Raw genomic sequence first — 19,102 nt, 5'->3', positions numbered from 1 at the left:
AGAACTTACTGACCGACCCTCCAATTGTATGTTTGAATTTCTCAAGCTGTTTTCCCAGAGCTAGAAAGAGGTAGAGGGGGTCCAGACCAGATAGAGACCATAGGGGAGGTCTATAGTGTCTGTCTGAATGCAATTGTGTAGGCAAATGCAAAGGCTTGTTTCAGATTTTTCAGCAGTGATAGAGAGGCTTTTATCTGGCACTCCAAATATAGCAGTTAACGGACAGTGTTGCTAGTCAGTATCGAGGGCCTATGAGAGCAATTTAAAAATGATACACCAAAAAGTAATGAGCTTGGGGCATGACAAGAACTGGATGTGGAGCAGCAGGGGAGACAAAGTGCACTGATTACTGTGTAAAAATTTGGCAAGTATGGTTTGGGTCTGGTCAGATGAATTTGGATTGGATTATTACATTGCAATACTATTATTGTCATATAGCAGACACTCTTTTGCACTCTTTTAGCAACTTACATAGGTCACAATTTTTATGTTATCCATTTATACACCTGGATATTTACTGAGGCAAGTCTCAATAAGTGCCTTGCCCAAGGGTACAGTGCCCCAGCGGAGAATGAAACCAATAGCCATTTGGTTAGGAGCCTTGCTTACACTGTTTCCCAGTTTAGTCCGAGACAGGCGCAAAGGGATTTGTAATTTACTCTAAACAGGGCTGTCTACCACCACTCATAGAAGACAGTTACCAGTCGCCTAACATTGACATGAACAGGGTTTCTGCTGGTTTCTACTGACAATTAGGTTAAAACGTTCAAAAGAAAAACCCCTTTATATATATATATACCATATTAATTGTTGTGTATATATAGTGTAATTTTCTATATATATGATAATACAATCATATATATAGAAAATTATAAAAGTATAAAACTGTATATATTATTATATATTTTTCTATACATATTATTCACCATTTATAAAATATGGTGAAACAAGCCTAAACTAAAACAGCAAGATGGGGAATGAAGAGGTATATTTATATTAAATATGAAAAGTCAGACAGTTGATTTTTTACAGCTCTCTGGACCTTGGCAGCAAAATGTAAAACTCGGTTTCACATAAAAGGCATTGTTCACTGTTTTAGCATTGGATAACACGATCAGCCAACAAGGATCTGACATTTTCAAAACGTCTGCAGAGCATTCGCATATGGAAACATCAAATTATTCAGGAGCCTCAGCACTCTGTGCAGGAACTACTAAATTGGAACAACTGACATAAATAAGGTAGATCAAATGGAATGCTTTCACATAAAAGCTGATCAGCGTGCAGCTGAAGGAGAGTCCAGTGACACAGTGCTGTTTACACAGGAATTAAAAATTGAAATGAGGGAAGAAAAAGGGTCGATGAAGGCTGGAAGCGCTGACTGTGTTGTGAAGGTTCTGATACAGACATGATGCCATGCAAACATTTGTACTTCAGCCTTGCATGTATTGCACCCTTCATACAACAATGTCTGAACAAAGTAATAGAGACGGCAGTAAAACAAGATAGAAGGAAAGAAAAAAATGATGTGGTAAAACAAGTTAATTTAAAACAACATTTGTAATATTAGGACATAATTTATAAAATCAGAACTAGGAGCAAGTAAGGGCAAATAATTAATAACTAGTGAGATAGCTGGTCAGTGTCTATAATGGATCCCACATATTTTCTGTCCTGGCCAAAGTCATTTTTGTACCCAGTTTCTTTGAACATTGGATTCAAATGTATGTGGTTGTTCGTGTGAACCATTGCTCAACTGCTGAAAAAGTGATGTCATAACAAATCAGTCAAGGAATAAATCAGCATGTGCCATCTGTCCTGGGAGTGGGAAGTCACTAAAGACTAGAGCTGCAAGGGGCTGCTGGGTAGGCAGCTTAGGAGTGACTGTATCATCATAACATTTGAGTACATTGACACCAAGAGGTGAAAATATTCATTTTTATCTACGTGCCTGTAACTAACTGGCAGTGCCATGGATAGTTTTTTTTTTCTTGAGAACCAAGTAAAAGACCAGCTCTGTGCTTTTGGAAGTGATCTTGACAGGTAAACGGGGCCTCTGCCTTATTCATATGACAACCAAGGCCTGCTGCATAAAAAGCTACAGATTTCACTTTAGACACTTTAGACAAAGGTGTTGTGAATAATAAAGGAAAAAATTCAAAATCTGAAGTTAAAATCTAAGAGTGTATGGGAATTAGGAATGTGAAACATCTTCATGTCACCTATAGCACTGTAATCAACCTACTTATAGAACAAAACGATTAAAACCAAACGTTGTTCTCTATTTTGACACCACTCATTTACACCATAGAGCAAAATATTTTCAGGTGTATTTGTGTTGCTTTCCCTCCTTTTTTTTACATCTCTTTGCTCTCAAACAGTGAAAACATTGAAAATAAAAAATGAGTCTAATACAGCAAAACAAAAAAGCTTCTTAGGTCAAAACACCGCTTTATTAATGCTTCAACAAAGTAAAGGAATTCATTAAAAGTAGTGCTGCACCTTTTCAGGTCAAAAAGGTCATCAAAGCATCATCGCAATGAGATGGTGCTATTTTCATGACACTAATACATTGTCACATTAAGCTGTCCTTCTGGTTTGCATTTGTTGTCCTTTGTTCTTCAAGGTGCTTATGATGACATTTTGGAATTTTAAGACAGCACAGCCTACAGAATTCCCAGCTTCATGTCTTTGGTAAAACTTATCTCTGCTGAAAGGCTAAAGAAGGCAGCATTGTTCATCTATAGAAAGCTTCATTTGTTCATCCATAGAAAGCTCCTTCCTTTCTCCTTCCATACCGACCAGCACCCACGCACTTAGCCTGATACATCCAGACACTTAACCACATAACTTTTCTCTCAAAATGTTTTACATATGAGGCGTTTCAGTGATTAGTGATAGAAAATAATATTCAAAATAGGGTGGTATTCAAATTCTAAACAGTTTTTTTTTCTTTAATATTATGCACCATTAAACTGATTTAAGTATCATATTACATGTTGCAGTACTGAGGTTAACCCTTAGAGCAGAGCCCAGTATTTGTAGGTGCTGTAGCAGATGGATAATCATCATCAAATTGATGAATTTATGTGGTTGGGCCCAACACAGTAGTGAGCAAACCAGGCTTCAGTTTTAAAGTTGACTTTGAGGGGTATTTTTTCTCTTCTTTAATTGTTAAAGTTTATTCAAGCCTTCTGCAAGTTGATGTAAGTAATATAGGAATTATTTATTCACATATGATATTTTGTTATAAAATGACAATTGTTTGTTATTGTTTTTTTTGCCTTGGTTAGTTTTGCAAGTGCATTTTAACTGCTAGTCTAATTAGTTGGTAGTTTAGGGCATCCACCTCTCAGTTGGAAGCTTAAAACCTTGAAGGAGGGCAATTAGTTCAGGGTTCTTGTAATTTGGATGGTGTGAACTTATGACATTCATAATTGATGTTATCTCACTGGGGCTAAGATAAGTAACACTTTTCTAATGTTGTTTTTGTGTGAAACTGTGTTTAGTTTAGCTGTGTGTTGCTTAATATTGCAAGGATTCACATTTTATTGTATATGGATTGTGTGATCAATTGTTACTGGTTTTTGTTAGTTTTCTTAGTTTCACAAGTGCATTTTAACTGCTAGTTGTTTAGGTTTCCCCCTCTCAGCCAGCTGCTCGTTCACTGGTTAACTGAACAGGGCATTTATTGGGTGTGTCTGCACTGAAGTGACAGCCTCATTTCTCGGCTTCATTGTATGAAGACTTGATTGTTCCAAGACAAGGGAGTCTATCTACAGTAGTCCATCGAGGGATACCCTGGATATGTGTTGGAATTGTATTGGAATGGTGTATTCCTGTCAGGTATACTGTGTTAGGGGTAGGTGCCAGGTGCACATTTGTATTCTCAGCCTTGTGTGTTTGATGGTGGCTCTTGTGTGTGTGTGTGTGTGTGTGTGTGTGTGTGTGTGTGTGTGTGTGTGTGTGTGTGTGTCAATGGTGGTGTCCAGTTTGTGTAACGTTTTATGTCATTAGGTGTATGCCCTTGGTGCTTGAGTTATGGAGTCGCTCTGGATAAGAGTGTCAGCAGAGAGACAAAATGTATATGCATTTATATACAGAGGAAGTGTTGTGCATGTGTGAATGGGGCAGGATGCTGAAATGTTGTTGTAGTGGGACACAGAACCTTCGGCTGACCTTTCCAATTTCCGTTTCTAATTAAACGAAAACAATCTAGCAAAAACTTTACCTTGCAAGTAATCACCAGAACACACTGTAAACAAGGCAGTGTGTTCACCTTGAAACTCTCAACTACACTGGCACAGAGACAGTCTGCCACTCCCATATACTGCTGCTGCTCACAGATGCCTTTTAATACTGCACCCAACAGTAATAAGCAATTATATAATCAAAAGGGCAACATAAAATCACCATTACAAATACTATAATACACCTCAAAACCCACATTGTGTGATAACAAACTCCAAATAACACATTAACATATTAATAGCTTGTCCTCCGTCCAATAAATGTCAAGTCCTTCTAATTCTACTGGATGCATGCATAAATACACATACCAGGAACCTGCATTTCCATTTGCCATTATATGTGCGCTACAAAGGGAGCGTAATGCCTTGATCCGCTGTGGGTGGTGCCGAGGAGTAACCTGATAAATGTGCCAGCACTGGGCTTCTGGAAGCATGGGGAGGGTGGTCACCAGCTGTACCGTCTGCTAGAATTCAGTCTAAGTCTGGCGATGTTGGGGGTAGGGGGTTCATGGTCAGTACAGTGGGGAGAGGACCTGATAAGGGTTGTTGTGTTCAGAGGGAACTGTTGGGCTAAGGGAAGCGGCTCAGTGAGTGGTAATGCTATTTTCCACTGCAGGATCAGCTGCGGGATTCAAGAAAGATAAAACCTCAATTCTTTAATTCTCCCATATTTTAATGCTAAAATGTAGGTGGGTGTAAGTAAGCACCTGCTTAAATAGAAGAGAAATTTAACAGTTTAGGTGGGTTTGTCATGGTAAAAATAGAGAATTACAGGTACATCACGGTTGTTGTGTGCCATATACTATTACAGGGAATTAGCCTGTAATACGAGTAGAGTACACGTCATACTTATCAAAGCAGATCCCATAGTGCCCAGTGGCTTTAGGGGATCTATGACAAATACTTGATTTCCTGTGCTTTTTAAATAAAACCCAACAATAATAAATTTACACAAATATTCTGCAAAAACGTAAGGCTACTGGTATGTCTACCCTGCTAGAATGAGGACACAAGTGTATCTTTCCACCATGGGTGGTGTTATAAGTTGTTTTGGATGGAACTGTAAAAGTTCGAGATTTCAAAAAACTGGCATCTTCAGAATACAAAGTGTCAAAAAAGTACCATTCAAAACCACATACATGAATGTGGCATTCATGTCTGGGTTGCAGGGAAGAAGCCCCTTTGAAGGAAACCACAAAAATTGACTCAAATTTTTTTAAATGACATCTGAAATATTATGACTACTACATCTGAATTACACTTGGAAGCATGTCCTCTGGTCAATGAAAATTGGGCTCTCTGGACATGTTCATTATGTTTGGCATCAAGAAGGCAAAGCTTTAAAATCCACACCAAATGGATGAAAAGATGGCAGGGGGTCTATTATGTTTTGAGGCTACTTTGCTTTTATAGGCCTGAAACCCTTGTTAAGCTAGAGGGAGTTGTGAACTCCCACGTGTACGAGGAGTATTTTGTCAAAAACCTGGTTCCTTATGCCTAGAAGATCACACTTGGCCAAAATGGATGTTCCAAACTTTACAATGATCCAAAGCATTCATCCAAATCTACAAAAAAAAAGCACAAAATAAATGTTCTCAAATGGCCATCTCGATCTGCAGACCTCAATCCGATTGAACATGTAATGTTCCAACTCAGCAAATGTAAAAGACCTGAGGGGCATAGAGCAATTCCATGTACAGCAATAGTCAGGCATCCAGTCAGAGCAATCCATGCCCAAGTACTTATTTTACTGGCATAGCGTACAGAGGGCCTTCCTGTTTTGGAAGTGTATGCTGCTGTACAACCAGCCTGTCATCGTACTTATGCTACAGCACACCTCAGTCTCTGGTGTGCAAAAAACCTGAACACATGTCCAAATAAGACAAGATTCCTTACAACATGTGTGTGGATACAGGTTTTTGAAACACTGTGACTCAAACTGTAGAACTACTGGGAGATTCAGTCTCACTTAGCTGTACAAGCTGTTTGTAACATGGTTTCTTTGGCTGCAGATAGCTATCATGACAAGCTCCAAAACAACACTCAGAAGCAAGCATTCTCTTCTTGGTCTTAACATCCAATATATAGACAGTAACCATGCATCACTGCGGGCATTAGCTAGCTGTCAGTCATTTGAAAAAGACACTGAAATCTATATTTCATTAATAGCGCATGGAGTCTTGAAGAAATATCTATCGATTTTAAACAGATGTGTTCATTCATGCACAAGTCTGGATTAATGATACTGAGTCATCTGTGTGGAAAGAAAGAAAGTTAAGGTAGATATGAGAGGAAATTCTTTTTTAACTTACTGCATTAGAGGTGTGAAAACCTGAAAGAAAAGTACAAAGTTTAGGTCTGCTGTCTGGGATGATGGTATACACTCTAAATATACCAAAAAGTTCCACGGATCCAAGCTGTGCAATTTAATAGCATCCATTTAGAGGACATTCAGGGTATGATCAGCAAGATGTATGATGTCATTTCTTGGCTCTCACTTTTTTTGGTTTGTTGTGGTGTTTGCAGTGTAGTAGGGCACCTCAGATGGTATATTGGCATATTTATGGAGATGTTGGGTATAACCTTCACAGAAGCAAATGGTGACAAATCAAACCTGACAGAGGGGTCAATATGCCTCACTGTTGCTTTGCCAATGGTGCTCCATGGGTTTCTCTATGCCATGTTTAGACCCTTATCTCTGGGACAGACTGACTTCCAGAATGGTCTTTGCTGCCTGTATTCTGATAGTGTCAGGTGACAGAGGTGCCCACCCAATTTGCAGATCAAACTGACACAAGGTTGTTACGGTGTTGTAGTGTGATTTTAACGGTAAGTCATCATGGATAGTACTCCCTTCTCCCACTAGATGGAGTGAAGAGCTATCGTGAAAGGGAGAGATGGGTGATTTGCATTAATTCCTCATTATTCCTTACACACATATTCACACATATTTCATATACCTACATGTTCAGAATAGTAGCGTCATCCTCCTTTTTTTAAATTTTTAAATTTTCGCCCCTACCCAGTGAGGTTAAAACCAATTTAATGAATTTATAAGTTTGGTTACATTGTACCGACAACTTCTGTTATGTTTGCAGCTATTGTCACTTACACTATATGGACAAAAGTATTTGGACGCCTGACCATTACATTGTAATGACATTGTATTCAAATACATATACTTTAATATGGAGTTGGTCCCCCTTTTGCAGCTATAACAGCTTCCACTCTTCTTGGAAGGCTTTCCACAAGATTTTGGAGTGTTTCTGTGGGAATTTGTGCCCATTTATTCTGTAGAGCATTTATGAGGTCAGTCACTGATGTTGGACGAGAAGGCCTGGCTCGCAATCTCCGTTCCAGTTCATCCCAAAGGTGCTCGTTGGGGTTGAGGTCAGGGCTCTGTGCGGACCAGTCAAGTTCTTCCACACCGAACTCATCAAACCATGTCCTTGCTTTGTGCACTGGGGCACAGTCATGTTGGAATAGAAAAGGGCCTTCCCCAAACTGTTGCCACAAAGTTGGAAGCATAGCATTGTCCAAAATGTCTTGGTATGCTGAAGCATTAAGATTGCCCTTCACTGGAGATAAGGGGCCTAGCCCAAACCCTGAAAAACAGGTGTGGCCAAGTACTTTTGTCCATATAATGTATTTTCCAAAATTCGTTGTGTCCATAATATCCAGATTCAGAGGCTTTCACCATTGCTGCTGATTGATTGGATGGGTTTGAATGACATCTGTCTCCACGTTGCCACCCAAAAAGCTAGAATTTTAGTGGATCAGCTTTTGCAAAGGCACATGAATAAAATATATGAATGAAGGGAAAGGCACTTTATAGTGATGATAGAAAATCATTGATTTCTTATGCAGAAATGAATGTCTGGCTCATTAGTTACTGTACTGCCGCCTAGCCATAACACAGTTAGGAGCCAAGCAGAAAAGGGGTCACAAGCCAAAGAGGGGGTGGTGCCTTTTTGCCTTCTTTCTGCAAAAACCACACACTTTGCCAGCATCGAAGGTGGGTGGACCTGGGCCACTCCTGTTAATGTAGGCAGAGTGACGAAACGGTGAATGCAATTAACTAGTGAATGACATTTTTAATTAATTGTTGGTAGATGGAGGTGGAGGTCATAATCAAAACAGGGGGTTGTGCTTGCTGTTTTGTCAATTTATACATAGACTTTTTACACAGTGCCACCCACATCAACACTAATTTGAATGCAGTGTAATAAAATTCATCAGTGTTTGTTGTTCTGCCATATGATGTTGATGGTTTCATTGTGAAAACAACATGGATCCAGTTTTTTCTTGTTTTGTTATGTTTTGTTTTTTAAACTGGCCGCACTTTGTTTAAACCCCCTACCATGTTCTTCTGTCTCATTGTTTCCGGTGTATGACAGCCCGTCTTTGATCACTGCTTCAAACTGAGAGACAGATGGTTCAGTATCACGTTGATTCAAAAAGGTGGATTGTTACTTTTTCACAGGTGCTTGTCAGCCTATTTTTAAATAAACATATGAATAATTGAAAATAGTAAGGCTTTAAAAACAATTCTTTTCCTCTGGCCATCAGAGCTGGGTGTGCCAGCACATGGTCCTGTCTTTGCTTTTCTCACTTTTTCACAAGGAAAGCGAAAACATAGAATTTACTGATGATTTCAGATGTAGTCTTTCTTGGAGCATCTCATTCCATAACAGTACCAAGTACAGTTTATTGTTGACCCTACAGCAAGAGTTGGTCTGTGATATATATATAATATATATCACAGATAATAGAATCCCCTGTATAATGTCTATAATTCCCTTCAATTCAGATGTATTGAGACTGTTTTATGTACACATTACATAAAACATATAGCTCACGCTGTAAGAGTCTTGTTGGGGCTTTCCCATATATAATATACCTGAACAGTAAGATAATACGCCATAATGGCATGGCTACTTTGCATAGACATATTCTTTGCTTAACATGTACTTGTATCCACAGTGACTTGCATAGCTTGTACTTTTACATTGTCCATTTATACAGCTGGGCAGTTTCTAAATCAATTTTACAAGTTAAACAGCTTGCTCAAGGGTACAACAGCACTGTCCCACATAAGAAACAAGCCTGAAACCTTTACAAGGCCATCTCCTTGACCTCTACACTACCACCCGGCAGTTTTAGCACTTCCATTCTAGCCACTGTCTATTTGCAGAAAACTGGTAGCTCAATATTAGGGACAGCTACCTTGCTAGCTAGATGTTAATTTATTATAGCTAGCTACTTGCCAAGTTATTCTTTGTTCTTGCAGCCCAGCTGTTGGTAGGCTTGTTTTATTTAAGCTACTCCAGCTGTTTTATATCTAGTCAGGGGTAAGTTTGGATGTCTAATACTCTTCACTACTAGTCAGGTTACACTTTACCAGCCAGCTAGCTATGGCTTTTTCATGTTATGATACCTATTTCTGTCATTAGTATTGCCATAAAAAGAAGGAGTGATGTGGGATTAGCAGTTTTTTATATTGTTTTATTCAGGGCAGTAATCTAGGTAACTAGTTTGATATCTGTTGGCAGTTATGTCAACTGTCAGCCAGGCAGCTTGTTGCATAACTAACCTGGTAAAGGGTGAAAATGGCTAGGGTACAGGTTAGCCAAGAATTTTTACTGTCCGTGGAGACATCATTCTAGTGAACTTATAACATATAACTATTTATATTAGTATATGCTATGCATGATTTGATGCAAATTTGATTTTATTTGAAAGCAAATTATACATAATGTGCAGGTACACAATTGCCAAGGACATTTTCTGGCTGCAGACCATACTGTGTTTATAGAGTCTCATTATAGCGCAATATATATATGTTTAAAGATGGTGTAATATGTATCTCTTGCATGTAACGGTAAGCATATGCTAAATCAGTAAAATGAAAAGAATGTGTATGCCATGCATTTGCATATATAGTGCAGAGATAAAGAGGTAATACCATGGTTTTCTGTAGAATTTTCACACTTGAAACCAACCTAGGAATTTCTGGACAACAGCCACCTGATTTGTCTTTTTTCTTATTACAGTTGTAGTTAATACAAAAAGTCTCTTGACAGAGGTCTAAACTTAGTCACAGTAACTGAACTTTAATATATTAATAATTTATAATTTTTCTTTTTTTAATCTCAATATTAAATAACAAAAAAAGTTGAAAATAGTTATAACAACTGTATTACCACTCAAAGAATTCAAATGAAACAAGCCATGCTTCTTGTCATTGTTTTCTTTTTTTTTAACTTCAAACACATGGCAGGGCTGACAGTGATAATGGCAAACAAACAGTTTGCGTTCAGCTGACCCCTGGTGGTTAGTGTGGGGCAGAACAGGTGTGTGCTTGAAAAAAGATTTTATTTGAAAAATAGCCGTTGCTGAGAAATGACACGTCAGTAGTGTAATGCCTCTGCCGGAAAGCATGCATATTAAACGGGCACGTCTGTATGCATGGCAGTTTTACTCATGTCTGCCAGCTGTTTTTGGTCTGCAGGCCTGCAGCATTTCAGCCAATGATAGACATGGTCTTGGATGGTTGTCAGGGATTTTTGGCCTTTTACCTCGATGATGTTGTCGTCTACATCATGAGACTTTTAGCCATGACCATCTGAGAACTGCGTTCAGTTAGAGCAAGTAAGAATTGCTTAACAGGCAGAGGTGCACACCAGTAATATTGCTGTATTTTGGACATACGGTACCAGTGGTGAACTGTCTGATAACTTTTTTTTAAAGGTCCTAAAGAGATTTGGTGGGAGATATTTTGCATATTGAACCGAAAGTGTCCTTAGTTTATCAGTGTTACAAAACATTCTCAGCGTGTTACAATTTGCCCTTTGTTTGCGTTTATGGCCGTTATCCTGTTTCTGTTTATGGTTATCACACCTCACCCTGTTTGGCATTTGTTTTCATCTTTCGCTTTATATGTATACACTGCTTTCAGAGTGGAATGTCATAACTGAATGCAATTTAATTAACTGCAAATGCATGTGATGTTTTCATTTTGTATTTGTTATTTCCTCTTTCGTCCTGCTTCATTCTGTCACACTGTTGTCCTGTTTGTAATGTTATAGTGTATGACCTGTAACATTGTAGCGTTTGCTTTTACCTTTGGCATCAGTATCAGAAGTGTTCAACACAAGTAACATGTTATGTAATAATTATCAAACTGGTAGATGCGGAATTGTGGCTAATGATTTACTTGAATTTGGTTTTGATGTTTAAATGAGTTGACGGATTCTCAGGGAATTCACCAGTACCAGTATCAATCCTGTATTATACCAGCCATAGTCTGGCCTACAGTGGTTTCAATCAGGTTTTCTCGTGAAATCCTTGACCACTTGACTGTGGAGAAATATCATTTTAATTGTCTGTGAAGTGGGGGATGAACTATTCAGAGAGAAGAATATTGAGCTGAAATGATGTTTTCAGATGGTGGACAGGGAATATTCCTGGTGCAGAAAAGATATTCGGTGGTATGGTGTCCTTGGGAGGAATGCAAGCCCATAATACATACGGGGTGCTTTTGAGATACCGTAGCTACTTTAGCACACAGAAATAAGGGGGAGGAGGAGAGCGGACATTTGTTTTTGAATAGTGCATGTACTGTAGGAATTGAGGGGAAATAAAACATTGTATATCAGCCACTCAAGACATACTAAGAGCTTTAATATCTGTAGAGATGCACCACTGACAGACTGAAGAGACTGAAAGGGATACCTAGATGGGGATATCTCTTTGAAAATGAATGGTGAAGAGGCAAAACCTTTGGTGTGTACATTTGTTAAGTAGTAGTAGTAGTACTAATGTGGGTGAGGATATGTACAAGCTAGGGAAGTTTGTCAAGTATTTTTAAGTTATTTTGTGTCAAAATGAATGTATGTGCAGTAAAATTAAGACCAAACCACAAGGTAACAGTGTTAAAGGTAACAGAATTCAAAAATAAAATCACAATTTATTATGATTCTTGATGAACTAAAAAACACAGCACTATTTATCAGTGAATAGGGACAAGAATTGTGACAGTGGAACTTGTAACATTTTGTTGCAGTGGTCATTGCTGTCACTGAATAATTATTTATTCCGAAAATTGACATTCCAGCCTCTCTGGTAATTATTTCCTCAAGATCAGCCGTACTTTTCACATGTTAATTTCAAGGACCTTTCAATACCTTTGTGAGGGTGAAAAAATCATTTTTCATCTGTTCCACTATAAGAATCTATAATCAAAAAGGTAAAAAGGTATTTGTAAGGACTTCTAGTAACAATGTGATACCATTGAATAGGTCTGTCAATCATATGCGAAGCAACTTTTAAATGCCTGGGAACAAGCATTCAGGTTTGTAACCACTGACACAACATCCTGTTTAGTGTAACCTTGAATGTCTGTTAATTGTTTTAGAGGCATTATTTCTGGTGTGGTCTGAGAAGTCACCAGAATACAGCTGCTTTATTAGGCAGATAAAAAACAGACAGGGGCCTGAATATGGGTTGGAAACCCAGTTGGAATAAGTGCATTAGAGCTATCCCAGTCTATAGTATGGAATGGCCCACTATGGCAAACACCTTACATCCATTGAATTCTGTATTCTGGCAAGACCTACATGTAAAAAAGCCTCATCAGTCATGCCTTTTTGGTGTCAAGTCATACTCATAGTCAAAAATGTATAAAATCTACATTAAAAAAACCCTTAATGAAATATGAAAGCTGTTACCCTGATATAAGTGTCTTGTGAGCAAAAAAGCAGTTTAATGTAAGGATAATGTAAATATCAGACTTCAGCTTTTCCAAAAACTATTAAATTGAGCAAGTATTATTATTTTCAATGTTTTATATTCAATATAAGATTTTATTATATTGTATTTTACATGGAGCAGTCCGTTTCAGAGTCTTCCACTTAGTTACCATGTGTGCATATCATCTGTCTTCAATACCTTAATTCGTAAACATGCTTAGAGAAGAGGAATAGCAAGATGAACTGTTGTTAATGGGATGCTAGACTTGTCAAGGACAGATGGCGTCTTCTCCTTGTCTCCTGAGATGCTAGCTCACAGCCTGCTGCTAGAGGCTGCTGTTTAGACGTTTTCTTTGTTGCACATTTTTGGTATTTGGGAATTAGGTGTTTATTTGATGTGTCTAATAGTGTGTTATGCCTTTTTAAAGCAAGATGTATTATATTCAAATTTCAGCAGCTGTTGGGAAAATAGTGATATGTGTAGTTATTCTTTACAAGTATTGTAAAGATTCACAGTATCACAGCTGTAGTAAACATGGTTGTTGAAAATTAAGTGGCCTTTAAAATACAAAAACATTTAATAATATTTAAATCAAAATAATATATTATAAGAATTCATGAATTATATACTGTATATTTTGCACACTGAGGTACATAAAATGTAAAGCTTATTAGTATCAACACTTAAAGGCTCATATTGGCTTAAATATGCCCACACTATAGGTTTTTGAATGTCAATATTTAAATATTTCAGAACCATGTGGTATTTGGGTTTAGTATTTTACATCATAAACACAGGAAATGTCCAACTTTGCTGTTGAATTTGTCTCTTCTTGATTTTCAGTACTGCATTTTCATGTCCCAAGCTTCTCACCACATCATCTTTAAATGGTGTTACCCCATTTTGCCTTTTATTTCTATATTTTAATTACTGTTATTGTGATTTGTTCACTGTGGCAGTCTGAGTCTATCAGATCACCATGAACATTAGTATTACATAAAACATATACATACTAACATATATGTATATATATATTATTATATATTTATTTTCCTGTGTGGCAGACAGAATACCTCTCTTAAGGGGTGTTCAAAATGAAGCTTATTGTGCAAGGAGATATTTTTTGTGAACAATAATAAATCTGGAAGTGGATGTTTACCTAGTTTTGACTTTATGTCCAGCTAAATTAGACTGGAGGTTGACCATACTGTCCTGGCTGGGTGTGGTCCTTTGCATAGTGGTTTGGGGAATCCGGCATTCATGACTGTCCATTTCTGTGTCTGTATGATTTCTGACCTACATAAGCAATTGGTGGTAAAGTGTCCACTCCAAGCTGTAAATTCTTAAAGAGGAACAGATTTTTTTATTGGCCAAGCAGATCCAAACAGGCTTTGCTCTGGACTGTTAAACTTTTAAACACGAATCAAATCGCATTAACCTATTCTTGGATAGGCAGGCATTTCCAGCCCTTTCATGCATCTCTTTGTGTGGTAGTAGCAACAGCAACTCAGTGATGCTGTAAATTATTAAACAGGACCCTGCCAGACAGTGTGTCCTCAAATGAACCATACCAAGTAATGCAAGCTTAGTATGCACTCCAGTCTTATTTGGCTTTGAAAGATTTCTGTTCCTTTTTTTTAAGAACAAAGCAAACCGTGAAAACAACAAGCTCACAACAAGCTCTATGTACCGTCATTTGCCAGTGTTGCAGACGTTTCTGATGTCAGTCAGATGGAGGTCTGTGTCCTGAGGAAAGCAGCCTTTTGCTTCGGGTCTCATGTTTTTTGATCGTAGCCGGTGTTTTTGTCAGTGCCGACGATTGGGACAGCTGAAGTGAGTCAGAGAATGAGTCCCACTTTATGTCTTCCAGAAGAAACCACAGCAGCTGAAATCGGAGAAGAATGAGATTATTCACAAGGGCCGACTACTCTGCACTGAGCTGGGCCGTTACTGCCAGCAACCTGTAGCTTGTCCAGCGCCTCTTCACCAGCCAAACAAACACATACCAAGCACCACGTCATCTGACTGTAAGTACTCCAGTGTTTTTAAAGCCACCTAAAACTCTAAAGCATGTTTAATTTGAAGCCTAAAAAAAGATATCTTCTTTTTGAATAATAGCATGTACCAACGGATTTTCCAAGTTTTTATATAAAAGCTTTCTGTTGTAAATGTGCATTCAACCCTTGTAATTTTTTCCATGCTGTAACAAAGCTCAGCAATCCACACTGGACACTGTGTACTTCCAACCAGATTTGTTAACTCCTGAGGGTCATTAGAACAGGCTTTCAAATACGTGTGTCCGCAACTTAGGAGGTGAAAAGAATGCTTAAAAATATTTTGTGCTGGCTTTACTCAGTGAGATTTTGCTTTAGGAGGAATTGTGTTTTAAACAGCCTGATGGCTTTCTGGTCAGAAAGTACAATTTGAATGTAGTGAGGGTAAAGACAGAAACTGAAAGTCTGAGGTAGAGCCAGGCGGGGAGTTTTTGCTCTGACTATAAATGATTGAGCAGTGTCAAAGTAACAAGTATCCCAGACTTGCACACAGTCATTTTTGCAGGGATCATTTTCTTGAGAAATGTAAACTGGCTGGCAAAAACAGCTTAACTAAATTCCACATAAGTTCTCATACATCTGTCACATGCTTTAATTACCCATGGTTTTGGCATTATTTATGGTTATTATGAAAGACATAGTTCCAATTACGCCTGTTGCTGTTGGCATCGTATTTAAATGAAAGGCTGGAAAGGAAAAGATTTAATGGCAAATGAGAAAGAATGACATTCCTCTCACTTGATTAATGATGGATAAAAAGTTGTGGGGATAATGCACTACTTCAGTAACAGGTTAGTATAATATGGTTTCATTTTTCAGTAACTCTGTAGTATACAGCTTTTATTATTCAGTGGTGTTATGATATTACAGATATATTTCAGAAATAATAAATGTGTTAATATATATTTGACCTTCCTTAGTATGATGATTCTGTCATAGGATGTTTCTCCATGAATTGATCAAAATTAAAAAAAAATGTATGTCATTTCCTGATGGTAATTTTCAGCAGTCTTTAACCTTGATCAAAAGTATTATTTGATAACTAGCTACATGACAAAGTGTACCATGCATAGCTATGGACCTGTTGCCAAGAGACTAATTCAGAGCACAGAAAAATACAAGAGCATGATAAAAATGGCCGATATTATCGTAGCCTTCCCTTTCTATTGTCTGCCAGAGATACAAAATTAAATCTTATGAAAACACCTGAAGTGGAAACAAACAATGTGTTCCACTGCTGAGGATTAATTTAGAATAATACAGGTGAACTAAATGTGCTTCACATCAAGTCTAGTGAACTGTAGATTTAAAATCTAGAACTGAACCAAATGGTGATCTCTTAGAGAAAAATATTGTGCATCAAAATTTTTCTTCCAGTTATACAGTATTGTAGGCATTGTGTTTGAGGAACTATTTTTAATCTTTTTAAAAAAATAACTTTGGTTTCTCTCATTTCAGAATTCTATCAACCATATCAGTATTCTAAAGGTTAAAACAGCGTTGTTTCAGTATACTGGTGTCCCTCAAATTGGTTGATTGGTACCTACAGAATTCCAGGAGAAACCACTTTCAGATAGTGAGCTGGTTACCAAAAAATTCTGTTTTAGCCAGAAGAAATGTGATTGCATACAATGAATAATATCAGTCCCTGTATTTAAAAACAGTAATAGTGGAAATTGTTTGCCTAATCATTGAAAAAAGTAATATCTTAAATATTCTACGGTGCAGATCTCCCGAGTATTATTTTTCAGATTCCTCGTTACACAATTTTATTGATGTTGCTGCTGCATGTACCAATTTCCAGCTGCCACCACTATGAGGGGGATTTTATGTGAGCAATATGATGACAGTCATAACATGTCTCCTTTTATTTTTGGTAATATTTAAGGGTATTATTTTCTCAGAGTAGCAATTAATATACATTACTTCAAGTAGCAGCCTCCTAACTACCTAATTCCTCTCTTACGCTGGACATCCTGAGCTGAATTTATAATTTGGACACCCACCGACTATGTCCTCACCCCACAGTCTAGAGTATTCTGCTCCAAGTTGGTAGGTTTAATTATCATTCACCTCTGTACTGTATAAACAACAGCCTGCAAGACCATAATAGCGCTGGTGCACTCTGTATTAACATGTACTCAACCACAGCTGAAAACTTTCATTTACCTGCCCCTTACACTTTTTATATTGCTCTTAAGTGACCAATGCCACTGGTGGTCATCCTGGAAAAGGTTTAAATGCTTTTTGGCTTTAGCATTGTGAGGTAGTTTAGAGTAGCTCTTAAAAAAGTTAGCTTGTACACAGGAGTTTGCGGTTTTGAATCCCGATGAGGATGGCTCAGGCTGTCCAGAATAATAGGGTTAAATTAAAATTTAACTTTAAAGAGCAAAAACGTCTTACCCTGAGAAACACCAAAAAGTTAGTTAGGTTTTTTTGTTATTGGAATGTAGAAATATAATGGGATTTTACCTGAATTGTGGAAAATTTTGCATACATTTTTGGGGGCTCTGAAAGCAAATTCTGCTCTTTGTTTGCCTTTGTATTTTTTTTAAATTACATGTTAAATTAGGTGCTATCCTTTGTCTCGCAGTAAAGTTAAAAATAACAAGGATTTACCAGCACTCACTTGTTTAGAGTTTTATTTAATTTATTTTTAGCAGCAGACGTTCCAGCAAATTGCCTTCCTCAGCGTCTGTGTGAGGATTACTGCCTGAATGGCATTCTTAAACAGTTAACCGGAGACACGGTAGTGTAAGCAGGTGTCAGGATGATCAACCAACATCGTCTGAACATTTAGTTTTCAAATAACATGCTGAGCTCTCCCAAAAACTTTACAGTATTCCACTGTATTAGACACTGACGACTCTGAAGTTAGACATGAAATAGTGGAGAAAAATAAGAAATAATTAAAACGCTCCCAAACATATAACATTTGCACCTCTCTGTAATGACATTTATACATCCAATTTGATTCCTGTTGTAACAAAACTTTGCCTCGGTTTTCCCCTTGTTTTTCACACATGATCAACACAGTGCCAAGGAGCCTGACAGTGCACATGTCATGGCCCATAGCACTGAAGTGAAGTGTGACAGAAGCTTTACAGTCAGAGTTTCTTGTTGCACTGTATTTTCATTTTTTCACCCAGGTCTGAGCTTGTCTGCATAAAATCCTCAGGGGAATTCTAACAAATACGCCGCATTTTAAATGCACATGCATTCCCTAATGTTAAGTCTTTTCCCCACTATAAGAAAGGTGAAGATGGCAAACTTTTTTCACAGCGTTGAAATGGATATATTTCCTATAAGTGAAGCTTTCTACAGAAATATCTGAAAGCAAACAATGATGCAGGCATCTGCAGCACACTCCTTATTTATTCATACCCCTGACTAAATAAGGACAAAATCATAATAGAAAGATATAGTAATTGGCTCATTTTTCTGATTATTGTTTTTTAATGTTATACTTAAAAGTATAAAATTATAAAAAGTATAAAATTGCACATTGCACAATCCAAAGCCATATTGTTCACAAAGAATGACTTTTATACCAAAAAATCCTCACAGGGAGAATTGCTCTATGTTCTTCAGCTCTTTTCATTTTTGTTTGTGTGTCATTTTCTCTGTTATTAATTACAAATGTTCAACTGGATCGATGTCTGGAAACCGAGATGGCAGATTGATCATTCATTTTGCTTTAAGTTAAACACTTACTTGTAGATTTGGATAAATGGAATATTCATTTTCAACCCAAACTTGAACTTCTTAGCAGAGGGAACTGAGTCTTTGCCAAAATATCCTGGTAGATGTATTTTTTTCTTCTGGAGATCTTTAACTGTTGCCTGTTTACAGTTTTTTCCCCAAACCACTCATCTCGCAGCCAGTGGTGGCATGAGCCACTTGTGTTCTCTTCCTGGCAGGGTTGCCAATGTACCAGCAGACTTTTTTCAATAATGGACACTGCAGTGGAAAGTAGTAGATTCAGATTTTTTTTTAATTCTGCTGTAGCCATGTCCCAGCTTGTGATAATGACAATGTGCCTGCAGT

General features: G+C 37.6%; 1 protein-coding gene across 1 annotated transcript in view; it reads left to right on the top strand.

Moving 5' to 3' along the window:
- LOC118783296 (zinc finger and BTB domain-containing protein 20-like) overlaps window positions 1-19,102 on the top strand; it is a 58,889-nt gene that overhangs the window by 14,329 nt on the left and 25,458 nt on the right. The window contains exon 2 of the mRNA XM_036537082.1: window positions 14,872-15,028. The gene's annotated coding sequence lies outside the window, so the exon portion shown is untranslated. The remainder of the gene's footprint in view (window positions 1-14,871; window positions 15,029-19,102) is intronic.

The sequence above is a fragment of the Megalops cyprinoides genome, chromosome 9, assembly GCF_013368585.1.
Source record: "Megalops cyprinoides isolate fMegCyp1 chromosome 9, fMegCyp1.pri, whole genome shotgun sequence".
Classification (NCBI taxonomy): domain Eukaryota; kingdom Metazoa; phylum Chordata; class Actinopteri; order Elopiformes; family Megalopidae; genus Megalops; species Megalops cyprinoides.
Note: the sequence above shows the minus strand (reverse complement) of the source record. Positions and strands in the feature narration are given on the sequence as shown.